The 21,033-nt window shown below is 44.8% G+C and overlaps 1 protein-coding gene across 7 annotated transcripts in view; it reads left to right on the top strand.

Annotated features, from left to right (window-relative positions):
- TRAF3 (TNF receptor associated factor 3) overlaps positions 1 to 21,033 on the top strand; it is an 84,088-nt gene that overhangs the window by 19,560 nt on the left and 43,495 nt on the right. For all 7 annotated transcript variants that reach the window (XM_053368933.1, XM_053368854.1, XM_053368688.1 and 4 more), the window contains one exon: positions 18,372 to 18,491. The gene's annotated coding sequence lies outside the window, so the exon portion shown is untranslated. The remainder of the gene's footprint in view (positions 1 to 18,371; positions 18,492 to 21,033) is intronic.

The raw sequence follows: 21,033 nt of genomic DNA, 5'->3' as shown, positions 1-21,033 counted from the left end.
AAGAGAGAAATGTTTATAGGGAATGTAGTCTCAATATTTGTGTACACACTTTGGAAAGATGCGGCGTATGCCCAAATTTCTATTTATTGTCTGCCTTTGAGGCTTGCTTTATAGCTTGTGCATATTAATAGCAGGCAGTTAAAGCGAGCTTTGCGGGTTCGTCTCCCAGCAGGAAACCCCTGGGTGTTTAAATTTCCAATAGAAACAGGACCAAGTTCTCCAGCAGTAGTACATAATATATTTATCACTTGGAAACGTGGAGCGGGGCCTTGCATCATGCTTTGCTACTCTGCAGTAATGGATAGCCTCTTCTAGTGCGGGTGGAAGGTCCTAGTACCTTTTCAAGCCCGTTGTTTGTTTATGTCATGGCAATCGGGGAACCTCAGCGCGGGCAAACTACCTTCCTTTTGTAGCAGCTGAGCGCTACTTTACTCTTCCAGTGGTGCAGTCTTATGAAAAGAGAATGATGTGTATTTAACAAGAAGCCCAGTTTACTATATTTGTGGAGCTGAATGGCCTATACAGTGGTAACTCTGGTTACAAACTTAATTCGTTCCGGAGGTCCACCTGCCTTGCCCCACCCTCTAGTCTCTGCTTCTCAATTTGAATTGTATTATTTTATGTACTGTGGCTTGCTGTTGTTTTATTGATAATAGTTTAGAAATTATTTATTGTAACTGTTGAGTGGATTTCTGTTTAACTTTTATATGTTGTTATTATTTAATACTATTCTAATGATGGTTGAATGTTGCTTTTTTGATGTAGGTTGCCTATTTTAAAGTTTTATTATCACATTTTTGTATTGCATTAGATTGTTATAGGATGTACATTTTTTGTTTCTTCAGCTTGTAAACCACCTTGAGTATTGTAAGATAGAAAGACGTTATACAAATTAAAAAATGATGATGATGATGAGGTCCGTTCTTAACCTGAAACTGTTCTTAACCTGAGGTACCACTTTAGATAATGGGGCCTCCCGCTGCTGCCGCGGCACGATTTCTGTTCTCATCCTGAGGTAAAGTTCTTAACCCGAGGTGCTACTTCCGGGTTAGCGGAGTCTGTAACCCAAGGTATTTGTATAGCTCAGTGCTTCTGACTGGCAGCAGCCCTCCAAGGAATCAGACAGGGGGTCTAACCCACTCTTAACTTGAGATGGGAGCTAAGCCGTCATTTGGCCTAGTGTTTACATTGGAACCCGGGCTTGTACTACCACTACAACAACTACTACTACTACTACTACTACTACTAATAAACGGCCCATCTGGCTGGGTTTCCCCAGCCACTCTGGGCGGCTTCCAACAAAATATTAAAATACAATAAAACATCAGACATTAAAAACTCCCCTAAACAGGTCTGCCTTCAGATGTCTTCTAAAAGTCAGATAGTTGTTTATATCCTTTGTTGAATAGTGGGTAGACATGGCAGACGACACAGCGATTTCTCCAAAGCAGCTCTTTATTTTGGAAGCTGGAACAGAAAACTGAACAGCAAACAGCTCAACCGGCCTGCTTTTATAGGCAGCCAGCTGTCAACATTGGAGCAACAACAACCCAGGGTTTCCCGCCTAAAATAACTGACGTGGACCTGAGTGAAAACTATCTACAGTATCCCCCTGCTGGCCCAGGGTGAGAACTTCAGTACATAACATCCTTGACATCTGGTGGGACAGCGTTCCACAGGGCGGGCACCACTGCCAAGAAGGTCCTCTGCCTGGTTCCCTGTAACTTCACTTCTCACAGTGAGGGAACTGCCAGAAGGCCCTCGGAGCTGGACCTCAGTGTGTGTGCTGAACGATGGGGGTGGAGATGCTCCTTCAGGTATACTGGTCCGAGGCCGTTTAGGGCTTTAAAGGTCAGCACCAACACTTTGAATTGTGCTTGGAAATGTACTAGGAGTCTTTCAAGACTGATGTTATGTGGTCTCAGCAACCGCTCCCAGTCAACAGTCTAGCTGCCGTATTCTGGATTAGATGTAGTTTCTGGGTCACCTTCAAAGGTAGCCCCACATAGAGCGCATTGCAGTAGCCCAAGCGGGAGATAACCAGAGCATGCACCACTCTGGCGAGACAGCCGCGGGCAGATAGGGTCTCAGCCTGCATACCAGATGGAGCTGGTAGACAGCTGCCCTGGGCACAGAATTGACCTGCGCCTCCATGGACAGCTGTGAGTCCAAAATGACTCCCAGGCTGTGCACCTGGTCCTTCAGGGGCACAGTTGCCCCCTTCAGGACCAGGGAGTCCCCTACACCCGCCCGCCCCCTGTTCCCCCCAAAACAGTACTTCTGTCTTGTCAGGATTCATCTCCAATCTGTTAGCCACCATCCATCCTCCAACCGCCTCCAGACACTCACACAGGACGTTCACTGGTTCTGATTTAAAAGAGAGGTAGCGTTATCCAGTCCAAGCCCATGCAGTGCAGGAATATTTGTCCATCATGGGGCTCAAACCCTCGATCCTGAGATAAAGAATCTCATGCTCTACCGAGTCGTCTAACTCAGCAAACCAGATGTTACCAAGGTTTGCTATTGGCTGGGAGGTGGGGTGTTTGTGTGGAGATTAGCCACCCCTGTTGGAGAGCCTAGCCCTGTCTTAAAAACTGCTCTCTTAAACTTCGGGCTGTGCTAAGATCGGATCATTTTAAAGTATTTTAAAGTATAAAATTCATCTTATTCTGTTGTGCATGGTCCCATGTGAGAAGTTGGCAAGTAAATACTTGAATAAAAGATACACATATATATGTATATATATTTAAACAACCACCTTTTTTCTTTTTCGCCAAGCAACTTTGTGGAATATGTGATTGGTGAGAGAACTGTAGTGTAAACTATTCCATCTGGCTGCTAATTAAAAATGTTCCTACGAGGTTGATTATGTCCCGGTGAATGAAGCTTGCTGAGGGTTTCTCATTTGGAATCATAGTTGCCCCAGGCTGTCAATCTCATCCCCCATTTTCACTGTAGGCACTATATGGCTTCAAGTATTCAGCAAATGCATCACGTTTCATCTGGTTGCGCCAGGAGGTGCCCAAAGGCTCTTGTTTGGACATTTTGATAATATATACTTTGTTTGCTTGCCACAGACAGAACATTTATTTCTGTTTTTATTTTTATTTTGCCTGCTAATACAAAGAGATTTATTTGGCTGTAAAAACCAAGTGTCGGTGTAGTTTTTCAACAGGTTAAACCAGAGCTTTTCATGTTGGTGACACACTTTTTAGACATGCATCATTTCGCGACACAGTAATTCACTTTTACTAGTAAACCAGAGGTTAAACACAAACCTCTCTCCCACCCCGGGAGGAGCGCACGCACGACACACCTACACACTGCAGGTGACACACTAACATGTTGTGACACACAGTTTGGAAAGCTCTGGGTTAAACCTTTAAGGTGGCATTCAGCATTTGCCAAGAGCAGTCTTTCTCAGTCTTGGGCTCCCAAATATTTTTGGACTACGATTTCCATAATGCATAACCATTGTCTAGGGTGGTTCTGGATAATGGGAGTTGTTTGCTGGATTTCTCTTCATTGCCCTTATAGTTCAGGAGCGCCAACATGGTGCTAGCAGGCACCTATGTACTTGCAGCCGTCTCCCCTGGTTGACCACAGAATCTCCTGCCCCTGCTAAAATTGGGCATGTGTTCAGCGTATAAAACAGGTACAAATTTTGTGATGCCTCTAACCGAAATGGACATACAAAGAATGCACATATTAGGGGAAAGTATGCATGTATTAGCACATGTGTAAGTGAAAATAACTTTCTTTGGTATGTGTGAGTTATTTACTGTTTTTTTTCTCCTTTTCGTTTTGTTGTTGTCTGATTATAGAAAATGAATAAAAAGAAGTTAAAAAAAAGAAAAGAAAATAACAAATAACAAAAACATTACTTCGAATGCTTGCAAAAATGCATAGGAGGAACATGCAATAAAATGCAAGCGAATTTTCATGAGGACCTTCAGAGTGGTGTGGAATTGTGGCAAACCGCATTTAAGGCTGGGAAAATGAGAAACTGAAACTGATATATTAGTGTCTACACTGTAGTGTGTTGTGTTGATCTGGGCACTAGTTGGCAGCATAGTACATGCTCTGCTGGAAGTAAATGGTAATGAGCTTTGTGCTTCTACAGTTATACGCCTGGGAATTCTGATGGACGCCTGCCTTCAATGTGGTGAAATCCTCCCTACCTCTTGGCAAAGCAATAGCAATTCAGATGATCTGCTTTGCAAATGATTTTCGGGCACACTGTGGTAGGGATCATCCACCTCGGATTGTGGCACGTGAACAGTGCTCTCAAAACGCTTCTGGGTTCAAGAAGCATGTGCACGAAGTTCCTGTTACACAGATGTGGACGTAATATGGAAGGGAAGCGCCACCGCTTGGTGTAGGACATTTGCTTTGCATGCAGAAGGTCCGGGTTCAATCCCTGGCATCTTCCAGGTAGGGCTGGGAATATCCCCTGCCTGAAATCCTGTTGCCAGTCAGTGTGCTATAGAAGAAGAAGAAGAGGAGCTTGGATTTGATATCCCGCTTTATCACTACCGTAAGGAGTCTCCGAAAAGGGACGCGGGTGGCGCTGTGGGTTAAACCACAGAGCCTAGGACTTGCTGATCAGAAGGTCGGCGGTTCGAATCCCCGCGACGGGGTGAGCTCCCATTGCTTGGTCCCTGCTCCTGCCAACCTAGCAGTTCAAAAGCACATCAAAGTGCAAGTAGATAAATAGGTACCTCTCCGGCGGGAAGGTAAATGGCGTTTCCGTGCGCTGCTCTGGTTCGCCAGAAGCGGCTTAGTCATGCTGGCCACATGACCTGGAAGCTGTACGCCGGCTCCCTCGGCCAATAAAGCGAGATGAGCGCCGCAACCCCAGAGTCGGTCACGACTAGACCTAATGGTCAGGGGTCCCTTTACCTTTAAGGAGTCTCCAAGCTGCTAAAAATCTCCTTTCCCTTCCTCCCCCACAACAAACACTATGTGAGGTGAGTGGTTCACTAGATTACGAGTCTACCGCTCTTAACCACTACACCACACTGGCTCTCAGGCTTTACTGAGCTAGTCGTTGGATTTGGAATAAGGTACCTTCCCATGTTTCCTATGGCAAAATGAACGTGCCAGTAATGGAAAAGCAGTGTAATGGAATTCAGAATGGGTGGTTCTGCTGTGTTCAGTGGAATCGTCTTAAAAATCCATTCAGCCCGGGCTGATCTCAAGGTGGTTACGCCCACATTTTGCTGTGTTCCATATTTCATTAACACAGTGGTGGGTGTCACTGCGTTCGCAAAGCTGAATATTATCATAACTACCCCTGTTTTAAAAGTATTGGCCAATACCAGATAATGGACCTTTTGCTTTGCAGCAACATGGAATGCCGGGTCAAATTCTTTGCTTGCTGACGAATGTCTTATATAGCACTATTTTGTGCGAGAGAGAGAGAAACGTGTTAGAGTGAAAAGAAAGAAAGAAAATCTGCTTGGAGCTAAGTAGCGATAAAAATCTGGTTTTTCCTCTTCACAAATTCTGCTTTGGTCATGCGAAATAGGTATTCCATGAACAATTCAGTGATGAAACACTTCCTGGAGCAGCAAAAAGGGGCTGGGAGGAAGGAATATAGAGAGGCCAGGCCATGAAGATTCCACCCTACTTTGGTAACCTCTGTCCTGACTCAATTTGCAATGCCTTGAAGGTAATCTGCTTAATTATATGGCTCCTGCAAAAGCAGTTTACTGTATACTTGTGTTCCTAAAGCTCTTTCCCATGCTGACTTGATTGTATAGCCATCAAGGAAGACTGCAATGCAGTAATTGGTGTGAGCTAGTATTAGACAGTGAAAAGTGCAAGTCTATGGTAACATTTCTCTACTCCTCTGCCTGCCCCTTCCCACTTGCAAAGGAGGGGCAGGCAGGTGTGCAGTTCATGAGTCAGAAAGGTAGCGTCTTGTGTTATGTGCAGGGGAATTTTTGAGGCTTGACTGTTAGGCAAGAAACTAGAAATATGCTTTTTTCTGTGAAGTTTTGCTACTGCATATCAGGGGCTGCACATGTGTATCTCTCTGGGTCTATTTCAGTGCACTGGACTTAAGTTCAGCGTATGGGCCTTCACCATATTTTGTACCAGAACGGTACTGTTAAACAGTAATGCTTTCTTTTCAGGCCATTTATTGGATTAAGGTAAGATTTGTTCTCTTAGCTGCAGATGATTCCAACTAATGCAAACCATTTTCACGCTATAGATAGTGTTGCTCCTCTTGATTTGGGATTTGGGATATTATTGCTAGGAACTATAGCATGGGTAGGCAAACTAAGGCCCGGGGGCCGGATCCGGCCCAATCGCCTTCTAAATCTGGCCCATGGACGGTCCGGGAATCAGCGTGTTTTTACATGAGTAGAATGTGCCCTTTTATTTAAAATGCATCTCTGGGTTATTTGTGGGGCATAGGAATTCATTCATTTCACCCCCCCCCCATATAGTCCGGCCCCCCACAAGGCCTGAGGGACAGTGGACCGGCCCCCTGCTGAAAAAGTTTGCTGACCTCTGAACTATAGCTATAAAATGGAGGGATATAGCAACTGCGGATCCATATTTTACCTGTTGCTTGTTTTCCCCATCACTTACCTTTCAAACACCTGTTTCACAACTTGAGTTGGTCAGAATTCTGAATTTAAACTGAATTGGCCACATGGATGTGAATGGTGCAAACGGAACTTAAAATACTTGGGTGCAGTTTATGTTAATTGTGCTAGGAAATGTGAAGCTATGACTTGCAAACAGTACCTTGGGAAGATTGTGTTTAGGCATATTAATAAAGATGTTTCCAATGCCTGGGGTCTCTGCCTTTGATTTTGTGTGTGCCTTTGCATTATATAAACGTGTCCCCTTCCCCCCACTTATGCGGGGGTTATGTCCCGGGCCCCTTCGCGTGTAAGTGAAATCGCGTAAAGTGGGGAGCACCCTTCAAATGCCCTCCCTGGTGCTCTCTCGCCAATCCCAAACAAAAGCACCGTATCTAAAATACCCACAGTTGGCATTGAAGCTCTGGGTCTAGCTGGAGCATGTGTGAGAAGCGGCTGCTGCGCAACCCCACACACCAGCTGTTCGCCGGGGAGGCTGAGCAGCCTCAACAAAGTGCCGCTGCGTCTCTGGTCTCTTTGGGGATCCCTCTGCCCTCATCAACACCCTCTTTGGGTTCCGGGGAGGTTCTCCTTGCAAGCCACGAGGACTCTCCCTCTCCCAGCATTTCCAAGTTTGAATTGAATTATTTATTTCCTGGCACTGCATTTATACGGCCGTTCACACGTCCATATGTGGGGGGATGCTTGTACTTCATTGGACAGTATGCAGCCTTGTGCTCAGGAAGAGGAAGGGAAAAAGTGAGTTTTACTGACTCGCCTTTCTGCTACAACCCTCCACACCTGGTTCTGGAGGGTCCCCCAACTCTCTGGAGCTCATATTTTGGGTGGTGGTGCTGAGATCACTCTTTAATCTTGAGTCTAAATGGAGGCAATGTCAAAGTGTACCGAAGGAGGGTTCTCCATTGTGTTATCCTTCTCTGACTGCAACAGCTTCTGGTGGAGACTGTGCCTCTAGCAGGATTTGTACAGGGGGCATATTGAAATGTTTTCGAAAGCATAGCATGTTTTATTTATATTGGATTTAGAAATCTGATTCCTCCCTCAAAAACCTTTGGGGAAAACAGCAACCTCTTTATGTCAGGGTTGGGAAATGTTTTTCCCCTCTCTGTTGAGAGCTACATTCTGTGTTGTCCACTGCCCTGGGATCTATGGGCATAGGGTGGCATACAAATTTAATTAATAGTATAGTGGTGCCTTGGGTTACAGACGCTTCAGGTTACAGACGCTTCAGATTACAGACGCTTCAGGTTACAGACTCCGCTAACCCAGAAATAGTACCTCGGGGTAAAAACTTTACCTCAGGATGAGAACAGAAATCATGCAGCAGCAGCATGGCAGCAGCGGGAGGTCCCATTAGCTAAAGTGGTATCTCAGGTTAAGAACAGTTTCAGGTTAAGAACGGACCTCCAGAACGAACTAAGTTCTTAACCCGAGGTAAGGTAAAGGTAAAGGTAAAGGGACCCCTGACCATTAGGTCCAGGTGTGGCCGACTCTGGGGTTGCGGAGCTCATCTCGCTTTACTGGCCGAGGGAGCCGGCGTACAGCTTCCGGGTCATGTGGCCAGCATGACTAAGCCGCTTCAGGCGAACCAGAGCAGCGCACGGAAACGCCGTTTACCTTCCCGCCAGAGCGGTACTTATTTATCTACTTGCACTTTTGACGTGCTTTCGAACTGCTAGGTTGGCAGGGGCTGGGACCGAGCAACGGGAGCTCACCCCGTCGTGGGGATTCGAACCGCCGACCTTCTGATCGGCAAGCCCTAGGCTTTGTGGTTTTAACCCACAGCGCCATCCGCGTCCCTTAACCCGAGGTACCACTGTAATAATAAATTAATTTAGGATAATCTGTTGGGAAGCAACTTACTACCACCCATTTATCTCTCTCTGCGTACCAGACACTTTTCTCTCCTTATCTCCTCACTGAGTGGGCTGCCAAGGGACATACAAGTCTCTCTTGCAGAGGTTTGCCCTCTGATTTCTTACCAAGGAGTTCTCCCCTTCCATTGCACGTTTTGTTCCTCCCTCTCCCACATTTTGTCCTCCTCTTGTCCCGCGTCTCTTCCTCTAGTCACCCACACGTGCGAGAAATTAGGCCGAAGGCCACAGCTTACCCACCCTTGCTCCATGACGGTATCAGGGAAATCCACATAGGAAGTATATTAATATAATTTATTTCACGACAGCTACATATCCTTTGCCAATTAGCTTGTCTTTTAACACTGTCTCATTTAGTAATTATGGAAACGTTAACAGAAATTGCTGATTTGTATGGGTGAAATAGCCCTGCAGATTTTCTGCGAGATTCAGCCTGTTAACGTTTTACCGAGGGAATAATTGCTTCACACACGTTTCTTAAGATTTGAAGAGCAGGTTCAGGGAAAGGAGGAGGAGGTTACCTGATAACGTTGGATCATTAGGCAATGGGGTGAAGACTGATTACTTCTCAAGCAATGGAACTGGGGCTAACCAGTTCTGGATCTCCAACGCAGCCTCCTTGCTTATTCGCTTATACAAAAAAATTAATCTTGGTTATTTGAAGAAATCCTGATTACCACCAGCTAAAATAGACGTAGCTGCTGAGGCAGTGCATTTATTACCATCTATTTCCATAGCCTCTGCTATGCTGTAATGACTTGCAGGATAAAAAATGGCGGGTGTCCTCTGGGTACCTTTTGATCTGGCAGCTTCCCAGTTAGAAGCTGCTACTTATATGCATCCCAAATATCTTTAGCGTCCTTGTACAGCTTCTTGTAATACCACCAGACAAATTGCTGTCAGTAGAAATCCCTGTGGACCCTCCAGTGATGCGAACTATATTGCAAGAGCAGCTTACGTAGGGCTTCATGTCTTAATTTCTTTCTTTTCTTTTTTTTAAAAAAACTTATTAAATGCCAAACGGCTATTAATGCATTTTATTTTAAAGTTCCTTGGCTTCAAAAACCAGTTGGCAACGGATTCCATTATCCCATTAGTGTTTGCCAGCAGCGACTTCTGGATCTGAAGACGGCAAAGGATTTCTATAAATAAAACTTAAGTTTTCTGACTTCATGACATGGTCAGAGCAATTCCTGAGTAGGGGAGATTTGTTGTGGAGCTACTGTCATGTCTAGAGCCTTGTTCCCTGGCACAGCTCGTGTAGGTTGAGGGCAGGAAAGGGAAGGGTGTGTGTCAGTGGATTTGCCACCCAATTCCATTGGGTTTTCTTGGAATATCCTACCTGTCCACTCCTTGCTGTTCTTCGCATGAACTACAGCATGGGGAAGTAATAGTGCCACTGTATTCTGCTCTGGTCAGACCTCACCTGGAGTCCTGTGACCAGTTCTGGGCACCACAGTTCAAGAAGGACACTGACAAACTGGAACGTGTCCAGAGGAGCGCAACCAAAATGGTCAAAGGCCTGGAAACGATGCCTTATGAGGAACGGCTAAGGGAGCTGGGCATGTTTAGCCTGGAGAAGAGGAGGTTAAGGGGTGATATGATACCCATGTTCAAATATATAAAAGGATGTCATATAGAGGAAGAAGAAGAATAATTTGGATTTGATATCCCGCTTTATCACTACCCGAAGGAGTCTCAAAGCGGCTAACATTCTCCTTTCCCTTCCTCCCCCACAACAAACACTCTGTGAGGTGAGTGGGGCTGAGAGACTTCAAAGAAGTGTGACTGGCCCAAGGTCACCCAGCAGCTGCATGTGGAGGAGCGGGGAATCGAACCTGGTTCACCAGATTACGAGTCTACTGCTCTTAACCACTACACCACACTGGCTCTCCAGTGCCAGTGGAGGGGAAAAGGTTGTTTTCTGCTGCTCCAGAGAAGCGGACACGGAGCAATGGTTCCAAACTACAAGAAAGAAGATTCCACCTAAACATTAGGAAGAACTTCCTGACAGTAAGAGCTGTTCGACAGTGGAATTTGCTGCCAAGGAGTGTGGTGGAGTCTCCTTCTTTGGAGGTCTTTAAGCAGAGGCTTGACAACCATATGTCAGGAGTGCTCTGATGGTGTTTCCTGCTTGGCAGGGGCTTGGACTCGATGGCCCTTGTAGTCTATTCCAACTCTATGATTCTATACTAGCAGCCTTGTACCTGGCATTGCTCAGGAATTCTGAGACACCGAAAAACCAGGGCAGTTATGAAAAGTCTGCCATCTTGGTTCAAAATGGTGCCCAGTGGTGTTCATAAATGAAAACCTGCTCCTTGATCTCAGGAGCAGTTCTGCAAAATTTGGGTACAACAACTTAAAAGGTGACCAATGCATAGTCAGCAGACAAAAGACTTCACGAAATCTGCTATTTCTCTTTTTTGGGGGGGATGTGTGAAGAGGTACCATAACTGAGAGGTGGGTGATAATAGATCATATTCTTCCATCTGGCAGAGAGCCTCTAAAAGGTCACACCCCCCAAACTACATAGAGGAACGTGGTGGTCTCCTTCTTAAAGGAGCCATAGATGCCTTGGTGCCATCAGGAGCAAATAATTTTAATAATTCAAAATTATTAAATTAAGGTCTTCTGGGAGATGATCTATAATGAAATTAAGAAGGTTCTTAAGTGTACCTTTCATAAGAAACCAGAGGCTTTTCTCCTGGGCATGGTAGGCCAATTGGTGTCAAGGAAAGACAGGACGTTTTTTATGTACGCTACAACAGCAGCAAGAGTCCTTTTAGCAAAGTATTGGAAGACACAAGAACTACCCACGCTGGAAGAGTGGCAGACGAAGGTGATTGACTATATGGGACTGGCTGAGATGACGGGCAGAATCCGTGACCAAGGAAAAGAGACGGTGGAAGAAGACTGGAAGAAATTTAAACTTTACCTTAAGAACTGTTGTAAAATTATTGAGTGCTAAAATGTCATGGGTAAGGTAAAACAGATTTGCAGCGGTAAATGATTGGGTAAGAGAAAAAGGATTAAAGAAAGTGAATTATAAGTAATTGAGATTAGGGGTTGCTGAAAAAGTTTAAAACAGGGATGCAGAAAAGGGAGGCATGGGGAAGTCGTCGAAATTGGGTTTAAGAAAAAAAGGTTATGAAATTATACATGTTTATATCTTTGTTTGTCTTTGTATTGTAAGTTGTAATGTGTTATAATTTATGTTGGAAAATCAATAAAAATTTATAAAAAACAAAAAACAAAAAAACAAATAATTTTAATAATTCAATTTCTAGTCCACTGTTAATCCTACAGTGGGTTGCATCATGGAACCTAGACAAAGGATTGCAGCCACAAAGAGCATTGCAATGTAAAAGTTAAAACATCAGATTTTGTAAACACCATGAGTAATACTACAGGCAGTCTATTGGTTTACAACTGGCTGCATTGCATTAACCCCCTGCAAAGACTTGAGCTCTTTGCTTACATTCCAGTGTCAGCTAATGCTGTTGCCACCTATATCTTTGAGGGGAGGGCATTGCATAGCTGGGGTGCTGCTGCTCTGCAGCATCACCTCAAATCTGTTTGCATGTCTAGCAACCAACTCGCTTCATGTTAAGAAGAGGTGCAGAAACCGCCATACTTGATTGTTTGGAAGGGATGGAAGTTGAGAGCCAAGAATGAACAGGGACTTACAGAGAGGAGCAATAGCCGGGACAACAACTCCATACGAAATTCCCTTTTTGATTAATATTTTGCTAGTTGATAAGTGTGAAATATACTGTGAAATGCAGATTTCAAGATAGATTGATGAATTAATTCAACTATATAATTCATTCATAGGTGCAAATTAGGTCTCTTTCCCCCACCCCACCCCTACGATGTGAAACTTCTCTTTTATAATAACCTCGATGTTGGTTTGAAATAAAGAATCATCTAATGTATAGAAAGATAGTTTTTGAAGTTATGGCAGAAAAGCTGTATTAGAGCAGCCTTCCAAGGTGCCTTTCAGATGCTTTGGCCATGGTGGATGGAGCTGATGAGAGCTGTGGTTCTTGAGGGCACATGTTTGGAGAATGCTGCAATAGGGGACAATCTCCTCTTGTATCTGCCTTTGAAAGGCTTCTACATTTGTCACTCTGTGTCCCTAGACAAGACGTTCTTCTTTTCTGGAACAGGGGTTTTGCAAATTTCATAAGGTCAATTAGATTTGTTCCTTGACATTTAAATTATTTTCTGTAATGGATGGGTTCGTTCTACAATACATGGCCCTTGTTGATCCCCATGACACATAGGTTTATGTGTGCTACAGTGCAAAGGTGTTCTAAATTCAGACTGACAACTCTTACAGCACAATCCTGTATACCTCTTCTCAGTAGTAAGTCCCATTGAGTTCATTGATAAGATTGAAATGTTCCACTTTACCTCTGAACTAACCACAGTTGCCTGTGGTGTCTGAGCTCTGGGAACCATCATTTGTTTAAACTATGTATATTGAAAAGTCAGTAAAAAGGGATTTAGATCTTGCCTTGTTCTCAATAAACCCTAGTTTAAACAAACCACAGTTCACAGAGTTTGGAAGTCGGGGAACCACCATTTGTTCAAACTGTGTTTATTGTGTAGTCAGTAAAAATTGGATTTAGATCTTGCCTTGTTCTCACTAAATCCTAGTTTAAGCAAACCACAGTTCACAGAGCTTGGAGGTCACCGGGAACTGTGGTCTGTTTGAAATTGAAAATAGAACCTTTCAATCTCTCTCTGATTCATGAAAGAGGAGAGTGGAGCACACAAGCTGTAGGTTCTGGCCACCTCACCTCAGCCAGGATATTGTAGAGCTGGAAAAGGTTTAGAAAAGTGCCTTCAGGAATAATCAAGAGGATGAAGAAAGGTTGCAGCATTTGGGACTATTTAGTTTAAAGAAAAAGCAAGTAAGAGGCAACATGATAAGAGTTTATAAAAACTTACAATGACATGAAGAAAATTTAATAGAGAAAGGTTTTTCTCCCTCATAGCAGTAGAACTTGTGGACATCCAATGAAGGTGAACATCAGAAGATTAAGGGGAGTTGAAAGAAAGTACCTCCTCATAGTCATAGTCATACTATGGAATGTGCTCTCAGGAGACACTGATGGCCACCAACTTGGGATGACATTAAAAGAGGATTGGACAAATTCATGGAGGAGGAGTGGGCTATCAATGGTTATACTCTACCACCCCAGTTGGAGGCAGCAATGCTTCTGAATACCCGTTGCTGGAAACCACAGGAGGGGAGAATTCTCTTGTGCTCATGTTCTGCTCGCTTGTTTCCTGCAGGCATCTGGTTGACCACTGTGAGAACAGAATGTTGGACTAGATGGGCCATTGGCCTGATCCAGCAGTCTGTTCTTACGTTTCTGCAGAAGCATTCGTAGAGCAACAATACTTCTCAGTTGGGCTTCATAGAATTATAGTGTTGGAAGGTGCCCAAGGCATCTTGTCCAACCCCCTGCAATGCACAAATCTCAGCTAAAGCATCCATGACAAATGACCACCCAGCCTCTGCTTTAAAACCTCCAGGGGTCCACCACATCTCATCGGCAGTCTGTTCCGCTTCCGAACTGCTCTTACTGTCTGTAATTTCCTCCCAAATGTTTTGTGGGAATCTTCTTTCTTGTAGCGAAGCCATTGCCTCAAGTCCTACCCTCAAGAGCAAGAGAAAACAAGCCTGCTCCATCTTCCATAGAGGTATTTGAAGATGGCCATCATATCTCTTCTCAGTCACCTCCTCTCCAGGCTAAACATACCCTTCAACCATTCCTCATAAGGCATGGTTTCCAGACCCTTGGTCATCTTGGTTGCCTTCCTTCACACTTTCCTGGGTATAACAACAACAACAACAACAACAACAACAACAACAACAACAAATACCCCGCCCATCTGGCTGGGTTTCACCAGCCACTCTGGGCGGCTTCCAACAGAATATTAAAAGACAATAGTCTATTAAACATTAAAAGCTTCCCTAAACAGGGCTGCCTTCAGATGTCTTCTAAAAGTCTGGTAGTTGTTTATCTCTTTGACATCTGGTGGGGGGACGTTCCACAGGGTGGGTGCCACTACCGAGAAGGTCCTCTGCCTGGTTCCCTGTAACTTGGCTTCTCGCAGTGAGGGAACCGCCAGAAGGCCCTCGGCACTGGACCTCAGTGTCCGGGCAGAACAATGGGGGTGGAGGTGCTCCTTCAGGTAGAAATAGCCGTTGATATATATGCTCCCTGAACCCCCCCTTTTTTTTAAAAAAAGGAAATATTCAGTGAATGGGAATGTAGTTTTCCATTCAGCAGCAGAAGCAGCTGATCATATACTCCTGCATTGCAGGGGGTTGGAGTAGCTGATCCTTCTATGATTCTGTCTAGGGTTTACCGAGACCCAATCAATCACCAGGCACTCTTACTGCTTCTAGGCCACATTTAGGCAAACTATGGTAAAGACGTTCCAGGTCTAAGTTAAGTGAAATAAATACCTCTTCTTGTCAGAGCAAGTGGAAATATACGTGTGCTATCTCCTCTGTGCTGCTGTCACTGATATATATTTGTTTTAAAGTACACTTTTCAATAGTAGTACTGCAAGTTTAGTCTAAACCAGTGGAAGGGATCAAGGTTCTCTTTGAAACATTTCAGATGTTTTGCCCACTAGAACGCACTCTTTTCAGCCGAAAAGCTTTGTTCGTTGCAGCCAAAATATTGAAAGGCATCTTGCTGGGATGGGTGGGTAGAAAGATTACTGCATCCCTTGGAATGAAGTATAACCTAAAATGTTGAAGGCAAGGATGTCAAGCTGGGCAATTTACACTTACTAGAAAGTCGCCACTGTATCTGCAGCACTAGAGAAACTTATTGCAGGACTAAGTACAAGGAGGCAGCCTAGCTTCTCCCCGTAACACGATTTAAGCGTCTTTCAGAAGTAGCCATTAAACACACACAGAAACCTACAGTATTGTTTTGCTCTTGGCACTGTCGGCTACTACAATTTTTTGTTCGAAGTATCCTCCAAAGGTCATTTAGAATCCCTGTTGCAAAGCCTATGCTATTATGTCATTTCTGTTGGGGTTTGTGGGACCGGGGGCCCCATTCCTTGCAGGAAATGCCACTTACCGTATTTTTCGCTCTATAACATGCACCTGACCATAACACGCACATTGTTTTTAGAGGAAAACAAGGGGGGGGGGGAAATTATGAAGAAACAGTGGATGTATCATTTTTGTGCCTCATGCTGTGGCCACAGACATGTGATTTGATGGTGAATTTGGGGTGACCCAATGCAAAAATCCTGAGAATCCCTGTGGACCTGTGCTTTGTAACCATGTTTTTGCACCATTGCAGCCCCAGGCAACAGTGGGTGCGTGATTTTTTTGGTGCAGGCTGTAGCCATGGACATGCTATGTGATCTGATGGTGAATTTGGGGTGACCCAATGCAAAGATCCTGAGGATCCATGTGGATCCATGCTTTGTAACCACGTTTTTGCACCATTGCAGCCCCAGGCAACAGTGGGTGCGTGATTTTTTTGGTGCAGGCTGTAGCCATGGACATGTAATGTGATCTGATGGTGAATTTGGGGTGACCCAATGCAAAGATCCTGAGGATCCATGTGGATCCGTGCTTTGTAACCACGTTTTAAGTGGGGAGGGAAGGAAAAACACAGAAGGGACAAGGAGCACAAGAGGGGTGTGTAGAGAAGCAGCTGGCTAAGAATGCAGGAGAGGGGTTTAACGGGAGGGAGGAAAGGAAGGCAAAAGTTTTCCCCCACCAAGCCAGCCCTCCCCCCCCTCCCACCTGCATGTTTTCCGGCTGCCTGCGAGTCCCTAAAATGCTTCCCTGGACGCAGCAGCACCGGAGCACGGAGTGGAATTAGAAGGAAGGACGCGATCCTTTCCTTTCCCCTCTGCTTGCCTGGAGGGGAGGGGTTGCCTGGAGGGGAGGGGATTTGCCTGCCCTTTGTTCCGTTTGAGCAAACAGCAACCGAAACAGAAAAGGGTGGGCAGTAAGACCCTGAGGCAGAATGCAGGAAACAACAGCTTCCTCTCTCGCGCGATTGGATTTTTGCCTGATTTTTGCCCCTGCGCTCAGGCCAGTCGGCTCCAGGGACCACACATTCGCTCGATAACACGCACAGACATTTCCCCTTACTTTTTAGGAGAAAAAATCTGCGTGCTATAGAGAGAAAAGTACGGTAGCTAGGGTTTTGAGGAGTGCTCACTGCTGCTATCTAACCTGCCCTACCCATCTCTTCTCTGCCCCAAATATAGTTTTCTGGGACCTCGTAGCAGGAAGAGATGGGAAAGTGGAGAGTGGTTTGCTCGCACCCTCCAAGCTGTTTTGAAAGCATTCAAACAAGACTTGTTGAGAAAGCTTAGGCTTTTAAACCTGCATTTCAGTTGAAAGCTGGCAAAGGCTTGATCCTTACCTGGGCAAGCAGAGGTGTGTCCGTGCACCCGCAAACATAACAGTGTCCTTTCGATTAGGCTTGCAACATTGCATGCTAGCCAGGGCCGGATTTAGGTTTGATGAGGCCCTAAGCTACTGAAGGTAATGGGGCCCTTTATATGTCCAGCTGTCCTTTGTCAATAACAAATTGCTGCTGTTTTTTGTGTTGAATATATGCTATATGGTAATTTATGGAACTAATAGGTATCTAAAGCCATTTGCACATGCAGAGTGTAGGCACCCTATATATAGAAATGAGCAAACCAGTGATATTTTAGGGAGCAGGCTAGCAGGCGGGGCCCATGACTTACATCATAGGAGCCTACGCAACACAAAACACTGTTGCTGTACGTAGGCTTTTTTTTTTTTTTTATCTTATATTTTGGAAATGTACATCCAGGGTTTTTTCCCTTTAAGTTTTTTGGGGCCCCCAAGAGAGTGGGGCCCTAAGTTATAGCTTGTTTAGTTTATATGTAAATCTGGCACTGATGCTATCCTGATTTACTCACATACATTAGAGTGGAGCAGGGAAGATGAATTTCTTGTGACAATTCAAATTCTTCCCCTCGCAGAAAAGCAACTCTGACAGAACGTGGGGGGGGGGGAAGGGAGGTGAGATTGTGAATATGTTATTCACAAGTGAGACCTTTTGAACCCTTGGTTCTTCCTATGTAAGGTGTAGCTGCTTCTTCTGTTTTATAACTAGGAGGTGTCGATTTTGCCGTTGTGTTTCAGGATGCCCGGGCATGTCTTCGTCATGGGGCTCCACGAAGGATAATGTGAGCCAGATATGCAAAGCTGCAAGGCTACATGATTCATTGGTCCTGTGACCTGCTTTCCTAAATGACATTCATAAAGCACACACCTAAACCTATCAGTCTTGATCGAGATCTGTAACTGTGCTGGAAGTAGCACTGCTAGTGATCAATAAAAATCTGTTCTCCTGCTTGCCAAGTGCAAAGTACGCTTGGGCATCTGATTGAAAAGTATCAGGTTTTTTTTGTTTTGTTTCGTTTTTGCAAGACATTGTCCTTTTATGTTCTGCTAGGATGTTTGTCATCAATAAATCTATGCAATGACATTGTGTGGGGAGGGCCAGAGGGTTGGTGGCCCCAGGCGCATTTGTTAGGGGGCACATTTTGCTCCCCGCTGCCTTGCCTGCCCTGCAAAGCTCTGGGGAAATTGCTTGCAAAAACGCGTGCCTTAGTTAAAAATGTGTATGCAGTTTTCATGGGGATTTAAAAAAATAAAATGCTGATTGCCTTGGAAATGTGGGAAACTGGATTTTTAAGCGTGGAAAAACGAGAAATTAAGAGAACCAAATTTCACAAAGTCCTTCTATCACTACTCTCCAGAGGTTTTTGTGATTTTAAATGCAATCTCAATTTTGCACGTGGACTTAAATTGCGTTTTCTTCTGTCTCTTAAGTTACAGGAGTCAACATTTGACGGTATCAACTGGGAAACGGATTCACAGTTCATTTTTTGTTGCCTTTTCTTCTCTGTTCGAACGTAGATGTCCTTGCCCCTTTCGTCTGCCATTATACAGGTAAGCTGTTGGGCTCCTTTTTGGGAGAAATGGTGGTATACAAATTTAATGAATAAATTTTGTCTAGGGAAACAAGAATATTGGTGGTATAGTGGCATACTGTTGTTGTTTAGTCGTTTAGTCGTGTCCGACTCTTTGTGACCCCCTGGACCAGAGCATGCCAGGCCCTTCTGTCTTCCACTGCCTCCCGCAGTTTGGTCAAACGCACGTTAGTAGCTTCGAGAACATTGTCCAACCATCTCGTCCTCTGTCGTCCCCTTCTCCTTGTGCCCTCAATCTTTCCCAACAATAGGGTCTTTTCCAGGGAGCCTTTTCTTCTCATGAGGTGGCCAAAGTATTGGAGCCTCAGCTTCAGGACCTGTCCTTCCAGTGAGCGCTCAGGGCTGATTTCCTTCAGAATGGAGAGGTTTGATCTTCTTGCAGTCCATGGGACTCTCCAGAGTCTCCTCCAGCACCATAATTCAAAAGCATCAGTTTTTTGGTGATCAGCCTTCTTTATGGTCTAGCTCTCACTTCCATACATCACTACTGGGGAAACCATAGCTTTATATGAGTGCAAAATTTTCATTTTCTGGATTAATTTTTTTGTAAGTGTAGTGTTCAAATTATACTGAATTGTTTATTCATATTTTTAGTCGGTTCCGAATTTTGTGGACAATCTCACCCTTTTCCCATCGCAGCCAAGAATCCAGGGTGCCACCTGGGTGAAGATCTCTTCCTCCTGGGCACCTTGCAGTACTTTTCTGCCTCCTGTCAAAGTCTTTAGTGTGTCAGCACTACTTCCTGCTGAGATATAGCTTACTGGTGCATTTTTTTCTGGCTGTTTTCTGGAAATCGATAGCCAATATATGCTGTTTCATAAAATGGAACCCTGAGGAGCCATGTCTTGAGTTGATAGGAAACATGATTTGCCAGCTGACAATCAAGCTGCCTAAAGCTTACAGAAAGCCCTCATAGGCTGCTCTTTCTGAATTTGGTTCTGAGCCTCTGTGAATAGGCACTTATAAAAAAAATATGGCAGCAAAAAAACTCTTCCAAATAGCAGTGTTTTACCACTTTCCTTTTTGTATCAAGTCGTTCAGTTCCATATGACAAAATACTGCTATTTGGGAGGTTTTTTTTGGGGGGGGGTCTGTGCTATTTTCCTTTTTCTTCTTTTGATTGCTGCATGTCTATTAAACATTGAATGGCTGTCCTCTTTCTGCCCCTGACATCCTGCGCTCTCTGTAATTCTCCTCAAATTGTAAAACCATTTCTTCATCGCCTTCTCTAGTCACCTTCTCTTCCCCAATTTATGCTTTATTCAGGAGTGGAGAAACTTGTTAAGCCCACGCTTATTTCTCTTGGTGATCTCATCTGCTCAGGTGAATTCTTAACAACCTTTTCTGATGAGTCCCTAAATCAGCCGCTGACCTGCCCACCTCTTCTCAGGGCCAAACCATACATGATGCACAGTTCCTGATCTCTTTCCTCCTGATCTCAATTTCCTTTATTTTATTTTTTAAATGAAAGGCAAGCTTGAAGGATTGCAGTTAGGAGTGGAAAATGGGAAGGAGTGGGAGAACTTTTGTCCCATCTACCGTTCTTCTTGAAATTTTGGGTATTATTATTTTTTAAAGACAAGTAGATGTTGCAAAAGGGACTCGGGTGGCACTGTGGGTTAAACCACAGAGCCTAGGACTTGCCGATCAGAAGGTCGGTGGTTCGAATCCCCATTACGGGGTGAGCTCCCATTGCTCTGTCTCAGCTCCTGCCAACCTAGCAGTTCGAAAGCACGTCAAAGTGCAAGTAGAGAAATAGGGAAGGTAAACGGCGGGAAGGTAAATGGCGTTTCTGTGCACTGCTCTGGTTCGCCATAAGTGGCTTAGTCATGCTGGCCACATGACCCGGAAGCTGTACGCCGGCTCCCTCGGCCAATAAAGCGAGATGAGCGCCGCAACCCTAGTCGGTCACGACTGGACCTAATGGTCAGGGGTCCTTTTACCTTTACCCTTTTAGTTGTTGCAAAGCCAAGGGGTGGCAGCAGTAGTAGAGGAAACTGAATATATATGCTTTCTCCAGTTTTCATGGAAATTCTTGCTTTGGTTTGGTTTTACCAAATGCTCTTGTAAAAGTGCCTCATGTCTGCTAATATCCTGCTATATATGGGATAGGTGATTGAGAGGGCAGGTTATGAGGCAGCTTCAATTAAGCACAGCTGTTTAAGCATGAGAGGTCTGGAGAGTGGCAGCATGAGAAGGGGCCTTTTCTGCAGTGGCTCCCCATTTGTGGAATGCTCTCCCCAGGAAGGCATACCTGGCACCTTCATTATACTTTAGGCGCCTGGCAAAAAACTTTCCTCTTGAACCAGGCCTCTGGCTGATTGACATCTGATGCCCTTTTAAAATGTGCTGGGGATGGAGGAATTACAGTGGTACCTCTGGTTGCGAACGGGATCCATTCCAGAGGCCTGTTCACAACATGAAAAGAGCACAACCCGCAGCGGCGCATCTGCGCAAGCGCGGGTTGTGATTCGGCGATTTGCGCGTGCGAGCGGCGGAAC

This window comes from Podarcis raffonei, chromosome 1, assembly GCF_027172205.1.
Source record: "Podarcis raffonei isolate rPodRaf1 chromosome 1, rPodRaf1.pri, whole genome shotgun sequence".
Classification (NCBI taxonomy): Eukaryota; Metazoa; Chordata; class Lepidosauria; order Squamata; family Lacertidae; genus Podarcis; species Podarcis raffonei.
Note: the sequence above shows the minus strand (reverse complement) of the source record. Positions and strands in the feature narration are given on the sequence as shown.